Raw genomic sequence first — 12,246 nt, 5'->3', positions numbered from 1 at the left:
AGTCCAAGGTCCCAGTACCACTGGGAGTGTGAGTGTAGTCCAAGGTCCCAGTACCACTGGGAGTGTGTGTGTAGTCCAAGGTCCCAGTACCACTGGGAGTGTGAGTGTAGTCCAAGGTCCCAGTACCACTGGGAGTGTGAGTGTAGTCCAAGGTCCCAGTACCACTGGGAGTGCGAGTGTAGTCCAAGGTACCAGTACCACTGGGAGTGTGAGTGTAGTCCAAGGTACCAGTACCACTGGGAGTGTGAGTGTAGTCCAAGGTACCAGTACCACTGGGAGTGTGAGTGTAGTCCAAAGTCCCAGTACCACTGGGAGTGTGACTGTAGTCCAAAGTCCCAGTATCATTGAGAGTATGGGCGTGATCCTGGATCACTGTACCACTGGGTGTGGGATGTGGTCCAGAGTCCCTGTACTACTGGGAGTGTGGGTGTGGTCCAGGATCACTGTACCACTGGGAGTGTGGGTGTGGTCCAGGATCGCTGCACCACCGAGTGTGGGTGTGGTCCAGGATCACTGTACCACCGGAGTGTGTGTGTTCTCCAGGATCACTGTGCCACTGGGAGTGGACGAAGCCCAGGATCACTGCACCAATGGGAGTGTGGGTGTGGTCCAGGATCACTGTACCACCGGGAGTGTGGCTGTGGTCCAAGATCACTGTACCACTGGGAGTGTGTGTGTTCTCCAGGATCACTGTGCCACTGGGAGTGTGTGTGTTCTCCAGGATCACTGTGCCACTGGGAGTGAGTGAGGTCCAGGATCACTGCACTACTGGGAGTGAGTGAGGTCCAGGATCACTGCACCACTGGGAGTGTGGGTGTGGTCCAGGATCACTGTACCACTGGGAGTGTGGGTGAGGTCCAGGATCACTGTACCACTGGGAGTGTGGGTGAGGTCCAGGATCACTGTACCACTGGGAGTGTGGGTGTGGTCCAGGATCACTGCACCACTGGGAGTGTGGGTGTGGTCCAGGATCACTGTACCACTGGGAGTGTGGGTGAGGTCCAGGATCACTGTACCACTGGGAGTGTGGGTGAGGTCCAGGATCACTGTACCACTGGGAGTGTGGGTGTGGTCCAGGATCACTGCACCACTGGGAGTGTGAGTGAGGTCCAGGATCACTGTACCACTGGGAGTGTGGGTGTGGTCCAGGATCACTGTACCACTGGGAGTGCAGGTGTGGTCCAGTAACAGACATGCGGGATGACAGAGAGGTAGCTAGGGGCAACACTTCACTCCCAACAAGTACTGTACATATACACTACTCCCAAGATAGTGTTGCAGAACTAATTAACAGGAGAATAACGCAACTGCTTACGACAATAAAAAAAATAATAATGCATTTTACATTATAATTTTTTTTCAGAGCATCATACACACTATACTGTATTGAACCAAAGCAAGTTCAACCAATAACACATCGATATGACATCAAACATCGCTGAGGATGCAGGAACTAAGCCTACCCCTTGAGCTATATATATATATACATACATGCACATAAAAAAAATCTCTAATCACGTATTACAGCAGTCTACTGTCACCTATGAGTCAAACCACACAATCCAAGCTTTACGATTGGGAAAAATATTTAAAGTAATAATTGCAAATGCATTTATGGACGTTCCGAGCAACATCAATGACTCATAACATGTCTGCACAAGAGGAAGATCAACTTTTACTCCCTTCTTCTCCAAACATATACGAGGCAACAGACAATTATAAACATTACCACCTACTATTACAGCTACAACACTTTCGATACTGTTCCACACGAGAGACTGATCAATATAATCAGAGTAAGTCATGTCTATCACTGTAGTTAGATATTAAATCCATGGTGAACGAGTTTTTCTGTAGATCACCCTACTATGGTGGGAAGTTGTTGTTAGTAAAAAGCTACTGCAATGACGGGTGAAATATGCCTAATATAACAATCATTTTTATGGAAGCCTATACAATACCCAGAATTTAATGAATAAGGTATGTGCAACAATTGTATCTACGTTTGCCGAAACCTTTCGCTTGCGCACCAAGCTTCTTTAACTGAATATAGAAGTGATTTAAAACTGGAGACGGTGTAAGAAGTGGAGAGGCAAATATGGTTTTCGGTTCCTCAGCCTTGATAAGGGTTTGTCGATTAAATACGCCTGCCGGCAGGCGCTACGTTTGGGTAAATAAAGATACCCAAGTGTGAGATATTTATCATATCCATTATGCCTAACAAACTGCTTCGGTGTGTTTTACCTTTTACTGCTTGAGATGTACATAAAATACTGAAACGGGCAACACTTTTTCATAACATTAAATCAGTAAGTCGCAACATGCTTAACCAAGTCTCTCACTTAATGGCACAGATCTCTGCAGTAGTATTTTGTTTATTAAATATGATGTCCAAATTGACCTATTTGTCAGTAATGATATTTGGACACATTTTCTCAAATGCGTGCTTGTATAATCTGATAAATGAGATAATTTGGCTTATGGTTGTTTGTACGAGAAATATGGGCTATCACCGGTATCTCATCCACCATAACGTGGTTTAATCACTAAGCCGCCAAGCTACTCTGCTGTGCATGTGACGTCTACCTGGAAAGTTTCCTGAAAGTCCCCGCGGCCCGGTTCCAGACCAGGCCTTCCCATGGGTGACCTGACCAGCCAGGCTGTTGGTGCTCGCCGCCTGAGCAAACCCTCAAAATACAATAATTATAATGCAAGTTTCTGATGATGCTCTCTCGTCCATATTTTCAAAGGGTTGCTCCTTTTTAAAAGAATTTAGATATTTTTAAAGAACGATAGGGGCATGCAAGGTTGTGACGTTGGGTACCAGCCTATTCACTTGAATTTGTAATGCAAAGGGGTGTATCTAGAGTCTCGACACAGTGCTCCTTTATTCTGCTATAGATTGAGGGGTTACGTGGCGGAGAGACGAAGTGCCAGATCACGTAGGCTGTGATGGATATGTGGGCCAGCGGACAACCAGCAGTAACACCTGTTTTAGAGAGTGAAGCCACTTAAAGCCACCCAACGTTCCTGCCCAATGACGCTACTGCCTGGAGTATACCTGGAGGGGGTTTCGGGGGTCAACGACCCCGCGGCCCGGTCCATGACCAGGCCTCATGGTGGATCAGGGCCTGATCAACCAGGCTGTCACTGCTGGCCGCACGTAAACCGACGCACAAGCCCCAGCCCCGCGAGTCAGGCACTGACTTTAGGTGCCTGTCCAGCGCCTTCTTGAAAACAACCAGGGTTCTATTGGTAATATCCCTTATTTATGCTGGGAGGAAGTTAAACAATCTTGGGCTTCTGACACTCATTGTGTTGTCTCTTAGCGTACTCGTGGCGCCCCTGCTTTTCATTGGGGGGAGGGGTTGTTGCATCTCGCGCGTTGACTCCCGCAACCCCTTCCAGCTATACCCTAATCCCTCTGTATTAAAGTACATAAAGAACTAAACTCAACTAAACATACCCATTCGTATATGCACGAAGAGAGCATAGGGTAGATCCCCATGACCTGGAGTATACCTGAAGAAGGTTTCGGGGATCTAGCACTTTTTTACTCCTGCAACTCAACCTAAAGCTAGCCATCCTTGATCACTTCAGGCCAGCCATCCCTGGCCATCACTTCATCTACTAGGCTATTCCTACCTGCGGCCCTACAGGGTAGAACACTGACTGACAGCCTGGCAGATCCTCATTTAGCTGACAATAAACCCACTCCAGTTTATAAAGGATACGATAACGTTAACAGAATGTGCAGTTGGTGCAATATAAACTGAAGAAACACGTCATTAAATAAATTTATTTGGTGGTGTTGGAAGTGGTAGTGGCAGTTTTATTAACAGTAGTAGCGACAAAAGGTGATAATGGTAGACGCATTGGTGGAAATAATGGTGGCCGAGGCAATAACTGTGAGGGTGACCGTGGTGACGTCCCCCCCCAAACAAAAAAGTGGCGACCGTTATAGCAAAAAGAATAAGCCACAACATCGTGGCTGGAACAAATCTACAAGTCAACTAACTGGAAATGAAAACTGGACGACATTTAAGTCTGGCTTGGAGATAAGGACAAGAGGCAATCGAGAAGGGAGGGGATAAAGGTCAGGATACTTGGGATAACCACTACACGCTCCACTTGATCTACGTAGACGCAACTACCACAAAGGAATATCGCCACCCCCGCCCCCACACACATACACATACAAAAACTCCCTTTTCTTTCGGCCCCTCTAAAAACACCCCTTCACACACGAGGAGCTAGCCGCTTCAGCGGCAAAATCTAAAAGAGAACGAATGAGAACGACGGAGCCTGCAAGAACAAAGAGCCTCGGGTTCTGTATATGCCAGAAGAGAAAGGATCTTACGTATTTCTGTTCGTGGTTAATTTTAAATTAATGAGAATAAAAACTAGAGGGATGATCAGGTAAGCGACTACTGGAGTTCAACCCCCCAACAAGGCAATGCCATGAAAATCAAGAAAGGGTGAAGACCAAAAATGGAATAGAGTGGGGAAACAAAGGGTGCAAACCTCGAACAAGGAGATGGATTTAGGGGTAAGCATAATGCCGAGCATATCACCAGAGATCAACTTGCAGATGAATAACTGCAGGGGCACGTGCGCAACTGAAAACATAAAAATGTCATTCAGAAACTTCAAGCGAATTCATGTAGAACAACGAATGCATGTCAGGTCTATCACAGAATATGCAACACTAACATGGACTATTATAGTCAAAGCATTAAACCTGTAGGGTTCATATAGCCCCTGGGAAAAGAAGACAACCAGGTTTTATCCAACGAACGGAAGAATAGCTGTAATTCTTTGAATCAAGAGCCCTTCATCAGAATCAAGGAATCTCCTTTACTCCATTCCGATTGAAGAGCACATTAACTCAGGTAGGCGTATGACGTTGGAGTGGAAGGGGGGGGGGTGTATTGCGGCGATATCCCAGAACTACCAAACATTTTCAGGGCAAAAATTGAGCATCTTAAGAGGAAAACATTTTTTTTTTCTGGCAGATTTTTTAATAATCCACCAATCATGTGTGTTCGGTATAAGTTAACTGTTCACGAAATTCAATTTCAATAACAAAAACATACAATGGGATCAAGTGAACCATGTCCTAAATGAAACAAGCTGGGAAGATATCCTAAACAACGCGGATCCGAGCATTTGCCTTGAAAAAATGAATTCTGTGGTTACTGAGATCTGCTCAAGACACATTCCATTAAGAAAAAGAAAGAGAAGATGTAAACTAGAGAGAGAGAGACGCTCCCTATACAGACGAAGGCAAAGAGTCACAGAGCTGCTGAGTGGGGTCAACATATCTGAAATACGAAGGGAGGCACTAGTAAATGAAATTGCAAATATCGAACGTAAGCTGAAGGAATCTTATAGGAGACAAGAATCACAGGAAGAACTAAAAGCCATAAAGGAAATTGAAAAAAAAAAAAAAAACTTCTCTCATGCCAAATCCAAGGAAAAAAACAACATCCAGCACTGGGCCCCTGCTTAGGCGAAATGGGATATACAGAGATGATAGCCAAGAAATGAGTGAGAGACTAAAGTTCCAATATGACTCAGTGTTCAGCGATCTACTGCCCACTCTAAGGGTCAACAATCCAAATGAATTCTTTATGAATGAAACCCAAAACTTGGTCATCCCAAAAAATCTCGGATATTATTCTAACTCCACAAGACTTTGAAGAGGCAATAAATGACATGCCCATGCACTCTGCCCCAGGCCCAGACTCGTGGAACTCCATGTTCATCAATTATTGCAAGAAGCCCCTATTGTGTGCCTTCAGCATTTTATGGAGAGGAAGCATGGACACAGGGGTCATCCCACACACACTAAAAAATAACAGACATAGCCCCACTCCACAAAGGTGGCAGTAAAGCGATTACAAAGAACTACAGACCGATAGCACTAACATCCCATTTCATAAAAATCTTTGAGGGGGTTCTAAGAAGCAAGAGAGCCTTCAGCATTTTATGGAGAGGAAGCATGGACACAGGGGTCATCCCACACACACTAAAAAATAACAGACATAGCCCCACTCCACAAAGGTGGCAGTAAAGCGATTACAAAGAACTACAGACCGATAGCACTAACATCCCATTTCATAAAAATCTTTGAGGGGGTTCTAAGAAGCAAGAGAGCCTACCACCTAGATACCCATCAATTACACAACCCAGGGCAACACGGGTTTAGAGCAGGTCGGTCCTGCCTGTCCCAGCTATTGGACCACTATGACAAGGTCCTGGATGCTGTAGAGGATAAACAAAATAGACTTTGCAAAAGCTTTCGACAAGTGTGACCATGGTGTAATAGCACACAAAATGCGGGATAAAGGAATAACGGGGAAAAGTTGGTAGATGGATCTACAATTTCCTGACAAATAGTACACAAAGAGTAATAGTAAACGGAGTAAAGTCCTAGGCAGTCACAGTAAAAAGCTCTGTTCCACAAGGCACAGTACTCGCTCCCATTCTGTTCCTCCTCATTTCTGACAGAGATGTAAGCCATAGCTCCGTGTCTTCCTTTGCGGATGACACCCGGATCACTATGGTACTGACCTCCATCGAAGACACCACGAGACTCCAAGCGGACATCAACCAAATCTTCGAATGGGCCACTCAAAACAATATGAAGTTCAACGAGGAGAAATTTCAACTACTCAGATATGGAAAACTTAAAGAAATTAAAAATGTGTCGGGGTATACCACAAATTCTAACCATATAAGAGAGCAGAAATGAAATGTGGAGGACCTGGGAGTGATAATGTCAGAGGATCTCACCTTCAAAGACCACAACAATGTATCTACCTCATCTGCTAGGAAAATGACAGGATGGATAATGAGAACCTTCAAAACTAGGGATGCCAAGCCCATGATGATTCTCTTCAAGTCGCTTATGCTCTCTAGGCTGGAATACTGTTGTACAATAACGGCCCCCTTCAAGGCTGGCGACCTTGCAGACCTGGAGAGTGTACAAAAACTTTCACGGCACACAAGTGCGATGAGGCGCCTAATTTACTGGGAGCGGTTGAAGGTCCTTCATCTGTATTCCCTCGAACGCAGGCAAGAGAGATGCATGATAATATACACTTGGAAGGTCCTGGAGGGACTGGTATCAAACCTGCACACGAAAATCACTCCATATGAAAGCATAAGACTCGGCAGATGCACATTCCCCCAATGAAAAGCAGGGGGCGCCACAAGTACACAGAGACAACACAGTAAGTTCCCGGGGCCCAAGACTTCAATTGCCTCCCAGCACACATAAGGGGGATTACCAATAGACCCCTGGCTGTCTTCAAGAAGGCACTGGACAGGCACCTAAAGTCAGTACCTGACCAACCGGGCTGTGGTTCGTACGTCAGCTTCCGTGCGGCCAGCAGTAACAGCCTGGTTGATCAGACCCTGATCCACCATGAGGCCTGGTCTCAGACCGGGCCGCGGGGGTGTTGACCCCCGAAATCCTCTCCAGGTAAACTGTTTTACTTTCAATTTTATCAAGACTAAAAAATGGTAGTCAACCCGAAGTCTACCGGGAGGGTATTTCGGGGATCAACGCCCCTGCGGCCCGGTTCACGACCAGGCCTCCCTGTGGATCAGGACCTGATCAACCAGCCTGTTACTGCTGGCCGCACGTAGCCCAACATACGAACCACAGCCCGGCTGATCTGGCACCGACTTTTAAGTATCTGTCCAGCTCCCTCTTGAAGGCAGCCAAAGGTTTTTTATTAATTCCCCTTATGCCTGGTGGGAGGCTGTTGAACAGTCTTGGGCTCCGGGCACTTACTGTGTTTTCTCTTAGTGTATCAATGGTGCCCCTACTTTTCATTGGGGGTATTTTGCACCGCCTGCCCAGTCTTTTGCTTTCGTAGGGAGTTATTTCTCTGTGCAGATTAGGGACCATTCCTTCTAGGATTTTCCAAGTGTAGATTATGATGTATATCTCTCGCCTGCGCTCAGTCGAGTACAAGCCTAAGTTCTTCCAAGCGTTCCCAGTAGTTGAAGTGTTTGACGAAACTTATATGTGCAGTAAAGGTTCTTTGTACATTCCCTAGATCTGCAATTTCGCCTGCTTCGAAGTGAAATATTAATGTACAGTAGTATTTCAGCCTAGAGAGAACAAGTGATTTAAAAAAAGATCATCAATGGCTTGGCATCTTTTGTTTTGAACGTTCTCATTATCCATTCTATCATTTTCTTCTCAAATGTGATAGTGGCACTGTTGTGATCTTTGAAAGTGAGATCCGCAGACATTACCACTCCCAGGTCCTTCACATTATTTTTCTGTTCTATTGTATGATTAAAGTTTGTAGTACATGTATACTCATTTCTAGTTATTATCTCCTCCAGTTTTCCATAACGGAGAAGTTAGAATTTGTCTTCACTGAACATCATATTATTTTTCTGTGCCCATTGGAAAACTTGGTTTATATCGTCTTGGAGGTTCTCATTGGATGACAGTCTCATGCAAATCCTAGTATCGTCTGCAAAGGCTAACACGGTGCTATGGTTTACATCTCTATGTCTGATATGAGAATGAGGAACAGGATGGGGGGAGACCACTGTGCCTTGTGGAACAGAGCTTTTCACAGTGGGAGCTTCCGATTTAACTCTGTTTACTACTAGTCTGTGTTCGATTGATCAGAAAGTTGAAGATCCATCTGCCCATTTTGCCAGTTATCCTTTGAGCACCCATTGTGTGCGTTATTACACCATGATCGCTCTTGTCAAAGGCTTTTGAAAACTGTATATACTACATCTGCATTCTGTTTGCCTTCCAGTGCACCCAAAACCATATCATAGTGATCCATTAGTAGTGAGGGGCACGAGCGACCCGCTCTGAACCCATGTTGCCCTGGATTGTGTAGTTTTTGGGAATCCAAGTGGTTTCCAATCATGCTTGTTAGTACTTTCTCCAATACTATAACCTCTGTGCTATTTTAAGTTCATCGTAGTGTTTGTAGGGAAATTATGGCACTTAAAAATCGGGACAAAATTCTTCCGCGTTTCCCCTCCCTTACCCCTGAGAAAAGTTCCAATCTACGTATATATTTGGAGCCCATGTTTGACGAAGAGTGTCCTGAATCTTAAAGTTTCAAGTTTCGTCATGCGTCTATCTGCTACAAGTCTAACCTAGATGAAGATAATGAATTGTAGAAAAACTAAAAGAAAAAAACCTTACAATATAAAACAGAGCTCGAAATGGTATACTCACAACATACAAAATACTCCGAAGATACGAAGTGAAGGGACGAGGGAGAGGGAGACGCAAAATAGTGTGTTTGATAAGCTGGGATCTGGAACAAGCCTGCATTAATGGTTGCTGAGAGATGTGGTCACAGGAAACTCTAGGATCACTTCTTCGATCACGTGTGATTAAGAAGTGTAATGACCTGAACGAGAAGCAGCAGTGGCAGATTCCATACACAATTTTAAGACTGGGCACGACAAGGCCCAAGAAGCTAAAAATTACGACTGTCGTGAGCACTTAAGAGGCGGGGCGACACACGCACAATAGTAAGTTTATTCAGGTATACACAAATGCAGTTACATCATCATACATAACAGCATATATATACAGAACCTAGGATAACCCAAAAAAGTCAGTGACTTATTTGCACTGGGGTCCTTATTATAATCAATATAAACTATTACGGTCATAAACTGTTAAGATCATAATATAAACTGATCTGATGATTCCCTACTCACAAAAAAATGAAATATAGCTAGCAAGTATTTTTTTTATCCACTAAAACTAACATGGCAGCCAACATATATCATCTACAAAAATTTTCACTATTTTCTTTCGAGGGAACGAATCTTCAGGTGATCATAAACTGTTACCATAATAATTTACTGCTGCTTTATTAATATACACTTTCACTATCATAATGTAAGCGTAATATCATAGTAGGCAGTAGGTGGGTAGACAGTAACCCAAAAGGGAGGTACCAACGTCCTGTATTGATTGTGAAACATAAGCCTGTTAAATGTTTTGCACTTTGACAGGACTACTGGTCTTTCCTTTAGTTTCAAGAACATGAAAAATTGCAGTTAAATCTCATCCAATTTATGAAGAATGATCGGAGATCGGGGGCGAAGAACCCCATTAACATCCACCACACCTGGTACTTAATACCAACATACCTAGTGATACCAAAAGTATGTAGTTAGATGTATGCACAGCTCAAAACATTTACTAAGAAAACGTTTCGCTCTTATGGAGATACGTTTCCCCAATAAATGTCTAACTGTGCACGCGTATCTTTAACTAGAACTTCAGCATGTATTATCCAGTCAAAGATGTCAAGCTTTAAAAAGATCAGTTACTTGAAAGAAAAATAATATACTGTATAGCTTTACACTGGAAGCTTGACCTGATACGATCAAATATTATGTAAAATATGAATGCCTTATACAACTTGATTATAACCTTAGAAAAGCAGAAAAAGGTAAGAAAAGCTTGAGTATGCCTAGTGCAAATAACTGCAGCAATGTGTATAGATCAAGATGGGAAACTGGAAAACCAGTAACATGTGAAAACACATGTAAATGCCACAACGTAAACATGGCACAGAGGCACGAGGATGAAAAATGATAAGACTTTTTTTTTTTTTAAGCCTCTCGAAAGCTGGTTAGTTTCGGCTTAATTAAAGGAAGCACCCATGGAGCTGTGATTTCTATAAAGGTTATACAAACGCGGGAAGGCAGAGTAACGTCCCAGTGAGGAATCTGAGGAGTAATAATGCTAGTGCTGGTCATCCTTGGCCAACACAACTGCCATCTGCCTGAGGTTTTCCCTCAAAATTTCCCAAAAAACAGTGAACTTACACCCTATACCTTCCCCGTCGTCATCTACTGACCTTTCCGGTGGAGTTGTGCGAAGTGACCCTAAGGCCCTGGAGCCATAAATCCAGCAATCAAGTGAATAGTCCAGAAGGAGAGTGTACACCACCCACCCCTCGTCACTGATGTTTATATACTGAGGAAGATGAGCGGCTGAGCGCTCGTCCCGCCATCTCTTGGCAGTTCCTGGCAATCCGGCACTCTCATGCCATAATCATATTACCACAGGAGCAAATTTACATTATTTTGCGAAAATAAAGTGATAGAGATATGGAGGATAAGATAAAAAATAGTTTTTGTCACCAGTATAAATTATTGCTATCTTCGCATGGCTTTGATATAAAAATCTTCCATTAATTTTTAAAAAGATTAATGTTACTTCTGCTTTGTAAATGTAAGTAATGGTTATAATTAAAACAATAATTTGTTAAAGGAGTGGACCGGTAAGCCAGTAGAAGACCTCGGTCAGATGACCAAAAGATTCAGCTGCAGGTCATCATATCACTAAGACCGGCGTCAGGAAACACTTGTCCTGTTTCCTGACTGAGAGAAGCAGTGCATGTACTTCTGTTACACCTAATTTTGTTAATAAAAAAACAGCTTTGTGTTGTTTCAGTATACATACACTTAGTTAACCAGTAAACTCTAGGCATATATATCTTCTTGACTGGTGGTGGACAGTACAAACAACCTGTAGAGGATGGGCTTTATACAATAAACATGTTCATGTGAATTTACATCATTGCAGTTGTATGAAAATCATAACTACTGATTTTCGTTTTTTTTATGCACTCTTATGTATCTGAAGTAGGTTCAGTGCCTCTAAAGAATAAGGATCAATCTTTGTGTTGAGTAATCTTTCATCTTAGGTCGACAGGTTTCATAACTGCATGTGAAAAATATCCTGTGTGATCGAGTGCGACAGGAAATCCACCCTGTTTGATGGTCGTGTTTCGTAAACAGAACTTCTTACTCTAACCTGCTGAAATGTCTTATTTTATTTATGGGGAACCCTAAACCCATAGGCGGCGGTCATACAGTACCTGAGGGAATGGAAGGCCTTCAGGCTGAAGGAGTAAAATATCATACGGATTACCTGGAGTTTACCTGGAGAAGGTTTCGGGGGTCAACGCCCCCGCTGCCCGGACTGAGACCAGGCCTCGTGGTGGATCAGGGTCTGATCAACCAGGCTGTTACTGCTGGCCGCACGCAAGCTGACGTACGAGTAGTGACACACTTCTGTTGCACCTAATTTTGTTAATAAAAAACAGCTTTGTTTTGTTTCTAATTACTATTATTATTATTATTATTATTATTATTATTATTATTATTATTATTATTATTATTATTATTATGGGTAAATGTTAAACCCGTAAGGGTCAT

General features: G+C 43.5%; 1 protein-coding gene across 5 annotated transcripts in view; it reads right to left on the bottom strand.

Moving 5' to 3' along the window:
• The window catches only part of mib2 (mind bomb 2), a 239,197-nt gene extending 228,171 nt beyond the window's left edge, over positions 1–11,026 (bottom strand). For 3 of the 5 annotated variants that reach the window (XM_070090837.1, XM_070090836.1, XM_070090839.1), the window contains exon 1: positions 10,881–11,026. The gene's annotated coding sequence lies outside the window, so the exon portion shown is untranslated. The remainder of the gene's footprint in view (positions 1–10,880) is intronic. The other 2 variants (XM_070090838.1, XM_070090841.1) reach the window with 2 other exon arrangements.
• Between the last annotated feature and the right edge of the window lie 1,220 nt (positions 11,027–12,246).

This window comes from Cherax quadricarinatus, chromosome 33 (genome assembly GCF_038502225.1).
Source record: "Cherax quadricarinatus isolate ZL_2023a chromosome 33, ASM3850222v1, whole genome shotgun sequence".
NCBI classification, from domain to species: domain Eukaryota; kingdom Metazoa; phylum Arthropoda; class Malacostraca; order Decapoda; family Parastacidae; genus Cherax; species Cherax quadricarinatus.
Note: the sequence above shows the minus strand (reverse complement) of the source record. Positions and strands in the feature narration are given on the sequence as shown.